This window comes from Drosophila miranda, unplaced genomic scaffold (genome assembly GCF_003369915.1).
Source record: "Drosophila miranda strain MSH22 unplaced genomic scaffold, D.miranda_PacBio2.1 Contig_AX3_pilon, whole genome shotgun sequence".
In the NCBI taxonomy this organism is placed as follows: Eukaryota; Metazoa; Arthropoda; class Insecta; order Diptera; family Drosophilidae; genus Drosophila; species Drosophila miranda.
Genome location: NW_022881683.1, coordinates 299,854 through 306,928, shown reverse-complemented (window position 1 = coordinate 306,928; position 7,075 = coordinate 299,854). Strand labels below are relative to the sequence as shown.

Genomic DNA, 7,075 nt, shown 5'->3' with positions numbered 1-7,075 from the left:
AAACATTCTTCGAAGGTAATAGTCTATAGAAACCCCCGGAATACAAACTGGGAAAAGTTTATAAAGACAGTTACTTCGAAGCTCGCGAGTCCGGGCACAGTGAAATCCGCGGAGGACATAGAAAAGTCTCTAGAGACCCTATCCAACGCGTTGCTGGACGCCTACCACACATCGTGCAAACCCTCGAGGACGAAGAAGAGGGCCAAGCCACTCTGGTGGAGCCGGGATCTCTCTCTTCAAAGGGACAACCTCAAGGAATTCTTTAAGATCGCCAAACAAGCGAACGAAGGGATCGTCTATGAGGAATACAGACTCCTACTCAGGAGCTACAAGAAGGAAATACGTAAAGCACAACGGAACTCGTGGAGGACCTTCTGCTCCAACATCGAGAAAGTACCAGAAACCGCACGGCTACGGAAGCTGCTCTCTAAGCAGCCTACCATACAAAGCCAATTAAAGCTAGATGACGGACAGTGGACAGAGGGCAGTGACGAAGCCCTAACAGCACTAATGGAGGAACATTTCCCTGGTTGCACCGAGGTCGCTGATGCCAAAGAGCACCAGGACATAGCAACCGAGGAACAACACCCCCCAACAGATTTGTTAACCACCAAGTGAATCTACTGGGCAATAGACTCCTTTGCGGGCACAAAAGCACCAGGACTTGACGGGATATTCCCAGCCATGATGCAGGTGACCAAAGAGGCGATTACCCCATGGCTCTCCGCAATATTCACAGCTTGTACAAGTACTGGCTATATCCCTATCCAATGGAGAACCTCGAGAGTTGTCTTCCTCCCAAAGGCAGGAAAGTGCAGCCATGCGAGTCCCAAGGACTATAGACCGATAAGCCTTACCTCCTTTATATTAAAAACGCTAGAAAAGCTGCTGGACTTACACATCAGAAATGAGGTAGGGGGACTGATGTCAACCAACCAGCATGCCTATACTAAAGGGAAATCGGTGGAGACCGCACTACATTCGGTAGTAGCTACCATTGAGAAAGCCCTTCACAATAAAGAGTATGCACTGGGAGTATTCGTGGACATCTCCGGAGCATTCAACAACGTGGCTACGGAAGCAATAACAAATTGCCTGGTAGCAACTAATACACACCCAGCAATCAACCTGTGGATAAGGAACCTCCTAGGTTGCAGACGGGTGCAATCAGAGTGGGGCACCGCTTCCATGGTGAAAGAGGCACACAGAGGCACACCCCAGGGTGGAGTCCTGTCGCCCCTCCTGTGGAATCTGGTGGTCGACGACCTCATCAAGAGATACGAAAGGAAGGCCCCAATAATAACAGCTTATGCGGACGACATAAGCATACTTATTACGGGTGTTTGCCCATCGACCCTCAGCTCACTAATGCAACGAACACTCAGGGAGATACGCGAGTGGGCGGAAGAAGTAGGACTCAGTATCAACGCGGACAAGACGGACCTCATCCTCTTTACCAAGAGGTACAAGGTACCGATATGGACCCCCCGAAGATCAATCAAACTAGGCTAACCCCAAAAACACAAGTCAAATACCTGGGCACAGTACTGGATAATAAACTGGCATGGAAACCCAATGTATTGGAAAGGGTGAAGAAGGCCACCATTGCGCTTTATGCATCCAAGAAGATGCTCAGCAGCACATGGGGCCTATCTCCGGCTCTGATGCATTGGATTTACATCTCGGTGGTGCGACCAACTCTGCTGTATGGAGTCTTAGTGTGGTGGCAAGCTACTGGAAAGAAAACGTATCATAAGCTTATGGAAAGGACTCAGCGACAGGCTTTGCTCTGTATTACAGGGGCGCTGAGGTCAACCCCAACAAAAGCACTCGAAACCCTACTTGGAATCGAACCCCTAGACATCCACGCCCGTCTGACTGCAGGAAAGGCAGCACAACGCCTCATCGCTTCAGGAAATATGTCGCCACAAGAATACGGGCATAGTTCAATTGGAAGGTAAATGAACAGATCAACTGATTACATGACCCCCCAAACATGCCTCGACGTAAAAACAACTGCATCCTTGGGACCTGAAGACTGGAAAATCGGAAGAGACCAAACGGAGCACCTCAATATATATACGGACGGCTCCAAGATGGACGGAGGAGTAGGAGCGGGCCTATACTGTACAGACCCTGAGATAAGGCTGTCATATAAGCTACCGGACCATTGTAGCATATTCCAGGCAGAGGTTTTTGCCATCAGGAAAGCAGCGGAAGTCGCTCTTCTCACTGAAAGAGCACACGATGCGGTCAACCTATTCGTCGACAGCCAAGCGGCGATAAGATCCATGCAGTCGTCCGCAGTCAGTTCCAGAAATGTCTTGGCGAGCAGGGAGGCACTAGATACCCTAAGCACGACAAAGTCAGTGCGGATCTACTGGATTCCCAGCCACCAGGGCATCGAAGGGAACGAGACGGCGGACGTACTAGCTAAGGAAGGCGTCGGGCTGGCGAATACGAGAACCGAGAACGTGCCTGTCTCCCTCAGAACGCTGCAAAGCGATCTAGAAAAGCAGGCCGGATCACAAACCGAATGTAGGTGGAGGAGTACCACCGCCTGCAGAACCTCGAAAATCATGTGCAAGGAACGCAATGACAAACTCAGCCACTACCTGCTGCACCTACCACGGAAGGACTGCAGATTACTAGTGGGAATATTAACGGGCCATTGCCTGGCTGCGGCGCATGCAACAAAGCTAGGCATCACAAACAGAGACAGTTGTAGGAAATGTGACGAACCTGGGGCAACCGAAACCCTGGAACATCTCATCTGCAACTGTCCTGCTCTCTTAAGGGCAAGGAGGAAGTACCTGGGCGCCCCAGTGCTGGCATCACTGGAAGATGCCTCACTAAACACTGCCGCGACGGTTCATACCCCCCCCCCCCCCCCCCCCCCCCCCCCCCGTCCCCCCCCCCCCCCCCCCCCCCCCCCCCCCCCCCCCCCCCCCCCCCACCTATCCGGACAACTAAGGGCCATACTGGCCTATGTGGGGCCCCCTCTGAGGGCCGTCCGGGTCAACCTAACCTAACCTAATTGCGAATTGGATGAAATAATAACACAATTAGAAATGTATATATCTATGTGTTGTTTTATTTTTAGCCTATTTTTTAGCCTGTTTTTTACAATTTTTAGCTTATTCTAGCTTGTATTTTTGTGAAATCAAGCTTATTTTGGCGCTCAAAATCTGGCAACACTGCACGGGACGTGGTCGAAGTTGCTTTCTGACTGTCGTTAAGAGCAGACGAGTTTTTCTGGTGTCGCTTGCCGAAGCCAAAATTTTCGTTTTCTGCTTTGTGCGGTGCTTCTTTCGTTGACCGAAACCGGTTTTTAGGGCGCTAGCGTGTGCCTGGTTTTGCGTGTGTGTGAAATTTATATTTATAGCTGCTTATCGCGATAAAGATCTTTGACGGTGGCTGCTATGCCTCCGAAAAAGAAAAATTCGGCGGCCGTTGAGAAGCTTTGTTCTGATGAAGAACTGGCTGCTTCTGGGCCGCTGGAGTTGAAGAGGAAGGGCCACCTCGGAGACCGATATCGCCAAGCTGTCCCCGGAGAACGTTAGTGTTGGTTCCCAGGATACCCTTGGGGACCACGGCAAGAGTGTTGAGGAAGTTAATGTGGGTGTGGCTCCCACTGTGGAGACGGCAGATATGCCGCAGTTTGCGGTGCCTGCATTGCCAAAGACGCAGGTGAATAACACTGTAGAGCGAATGCAGGCTATAAGCTAGCAGGTGTTGAGCGTGGCGTTGGACGGTGGTGCGACAACGGAGGTAATGTGCAGTTTGGTAGGCTATAGTGGCCAATATGAGACGCTTATTGCTGAGAATGAGCGACTGCGGGGCCGTTTGGAGGCCATCGGTCCGATGAATGTAGGCGGTCTGGCGCGGGTTCTGCCGGCAGCAGCCCCCCATGGAGGCGCAGTGGTGGATTTTTCACCCCCTGTGGAGCCGAGACCGGTTGACACCTGGTCCTTGGTGGTGCGGAGCAAATATGCCGGAGTGCTCGCACGGGACCAGTGTTGCCAATTTAGCTTATTTAAGGCTAGATCTAGCTTATTTGAAAACGGAACAGCTTGAAAAATTATGAAAATAGCTTTAAATCTAACCTTTTTTAATTTCACTTTGCTTAGTTTTTCCTTTTTATATCCTACATGTATTTTTTGGTATTTTTTAAGACAAATCGAACAAAAAGTATATTTGTAGTACATATTTTGGTGTATCATGGTATTTTAGAATTTATTTATGGTTTATTTTCGTTGAAAAGTTTCGGTCTATACAGAAACTTGCTTGGTGATCGTGAAATGTGTAAATGTGTAAAACATGCCAAAAACAGTTTACAAACAAAACTTTCATCGACAAGCATCGATTTCCTCAAAAATAAAATAATACCGCCTGATGCAAAGATTGATGTCTTGAAAGATGACTTGGATGAATTTGCTGTGTCTTCATTATATATGGGATATTTATTTGAAAAGGAAATTAAAGAGAAAAATTATAATAATGAAGTTAACGAAATCAGAGAGATGTGCAAGGATTTTATAAAGGAGCTAATTATCCAACTCAGAGAAAGGTAAGCTTCAATTGGATTTGATATTAAAAATAAATAATAATCTGATGCTTAATTTCAGACTTCCAGATAATTTTGAGCCATTAGAAAAACTGCAAGTTTTTGCAGCAGAAAATGTACTCAAACATAATAAAAATCATAATGATCTCATTTCCATATTGGAACACTTTAACTATAAGAATATAGATGGAATTCTTGCACAATATGGCAAAATTCAATTAGTCCCTTGGCAAAGTACAGATGACACGATACAATTTTGGTCAGAAGTTTTTAGGGCGCTAGCGTGTGCCTGTGTTTGCGTGTGTGTGTGAAATTTCTATTTATAGCTGCTTATCGCGATAAAGATCTTTGACGGTGGCTGCTATGCCTCCGAAAAAGAAAAATTCGGCGGCCGTTGAGAAGCTTTGTTCTGATGAAGAACTGGCTGCTTCTGGGCCGCTGGAGTTGAAGAGGAAGGGCCACCTCGGAGACCGATATCGCCAAGCTGTCCCCGGAGAACGTTAGTGTTGGTTCCCAGGATACCCTTGGGGACCACGGCAAGAGTGTTGAGGAAGTTAATGTGGGTGTGGCTCCCACTGTGGGACGACAGATATGCCGCAGTTTGCGGTGCCTGCATTGCCAAAGACGCAGGTGAATAACACTGTAGAGCGAATGCAGGCTATAAGCTAGCAGGTGTTGAGCGTGGCGTTGGACGGTGGTGCGACAACGGAGGTAATGTGCAGTTTGGTAGGCTGTAGTAGCCAATATGAGGCGCGGATTTTTTCGCTTATTGCGGGGCCGTTTGGAGGCCATCGGTCCGATGAATGTTGGCGGTCTGGCGCCGGTTCTGCCGGCAGCAGCCCCCCATGGAGGCGCAGTGGTGGATTTTTCACCCCCTGTGGAGCCGCGACCGGTTGACACCTGGTCCTTGGTGGTGCGGAGCAAAAATGCCGGAGTGCTCGCACGGGACCAGTGTTGCCAATTTAGCTTATTTAAGGCTAGATCTAGCTTATTTGAAAACGGAACAGCTTGAAAAATTATGAAAATAGCTTTAAATCTAACCTTTTTTAATTTCACTTTGCTTAGTTTTTCCTTTTTATATCCTACATGTATTTTTTGGTATTTTTTAAGACAAATCGAACAAAAAGTATATTTGTAGTACATATTTTGGTGTATCATGGTATTTTAGAATTTATTTATGGTTTATTTTCGTTGAAAAGTTTCGGTCTATACAGAAACTTGCTTGGTGATCGTGAAATGTGTAAATGTGTAAAACATGCCAAAAACAGTTTACAAACAAAACTTTCATCGACAAGCATCGATTTCCTCAAAAATAAAATAATACCGCCTGATGCAAAGATTGATGTCTTGAAAGATGACTTGGATGAATTTGCTGTGTCTTCATTATATATGGGATATTTATTTGAAAAGGAAATTAAAGAGAAAAATTATAATAATGAAGTTAACGAAATCAGAGAGATGTGCAAGGATTTTATAAAGGAGCTAATTATCCAACTCAGAGAAAGGTAAGCTTCAATTGGATTTGATATTAAAAATAAATAATAATCTGATGCTTAATTTCAGACTTCCAGATAATTTTGAGCCATTAGAAAAACTGCAAGTTTTTGCAGCAGAAAATGTACTCAAACATAATAAAAATCATAATGATCTCATTTCCATATTGGAACACTTTAACTATAAGAATATAGATGGAATTCTTGCCCAATATGGCAAAATTCAATTAGTCCCTTGGCAAAGTACAGATGACACGATACAATTTTGGTCAGAAGTACTGACTTATAAAGATGCTGGCGAAAACAAGCCTTTTGAATAAATCGCTTTATTTGCCATTGGCATTTTAAGTCTACCGTGGTCAAATGCTGCTATTGAACGACCCCCATCAAATGAATATTGTTAAGACCAAGCTAAGGAACAAAATGACCGTTAAATCCTTAAACTCAATATTAAATATAATGTTTGTTTTAGAAATATTTAATTGTTTCATTAATATGACTAAAATTCTTTTGAATTTTACAGATATGGATTGCGCCGTCATGGAAAATGTTGTCACAACTATCAATTACCGGAGAAATATTTAAATTTAATACGTTCCAGCGATAAATATACCGATTCAAGCAATTGCGAATTGGATGAAATAATAACACAATTAGAAATGTATATATCTATGTGTTGTTTTATTTTTAGCCTATTTTTTAGCCTGTTTTTTACAATTTTTAGCTTATTCTAGCTTGTATTTTTGTGAAATCAAGCTTATTTTGGCGCTCAAAATCTGGCAACACTGCACGGGACGTGGTCGAAGTTGCTTTCTGACTGTCGTTAAGAGCAGACGAGTTTTTCTGGTGTCGCTTGCCGAAGCCAAAATTTTCGTTTTCTGCTTTGTGCGGTGCTTCTTTCGTTGACCGAAACCGGTTTTTAGGGCGCTAGCGTGTGCCTGTGTTTGCGTGTGTGTGTGAAATTTCTATTTATAGCTGCTTATCGCGATAAAGATCTTTGACGGTGGCTGCTATG

The 7,075-nt window shown here is 45.1% G+C and overlaps 1 long non-coding RNA gene across 1 annotated transcript; it reads left to right on the top strand.

Moving 5' to 3' along the window:
• The first annotated feature begins 5,467 nt into the window (after positions 1-5,467).
• On the top strand, positions 5,468-6,811 carry LOC117195310. Its single transcript, XR_004475041.1, has 3 exons — positions 5,468-6,072; positions 6,131-6,521; positions 6,584-6,811. It is a non-coding gene; the product is annotated as an uncharacterized LOC117195310 (long non-coding RNA).
• The last annotated feature ends 264 nt before the right edge of the window (positions 6,812-7,075 follow it).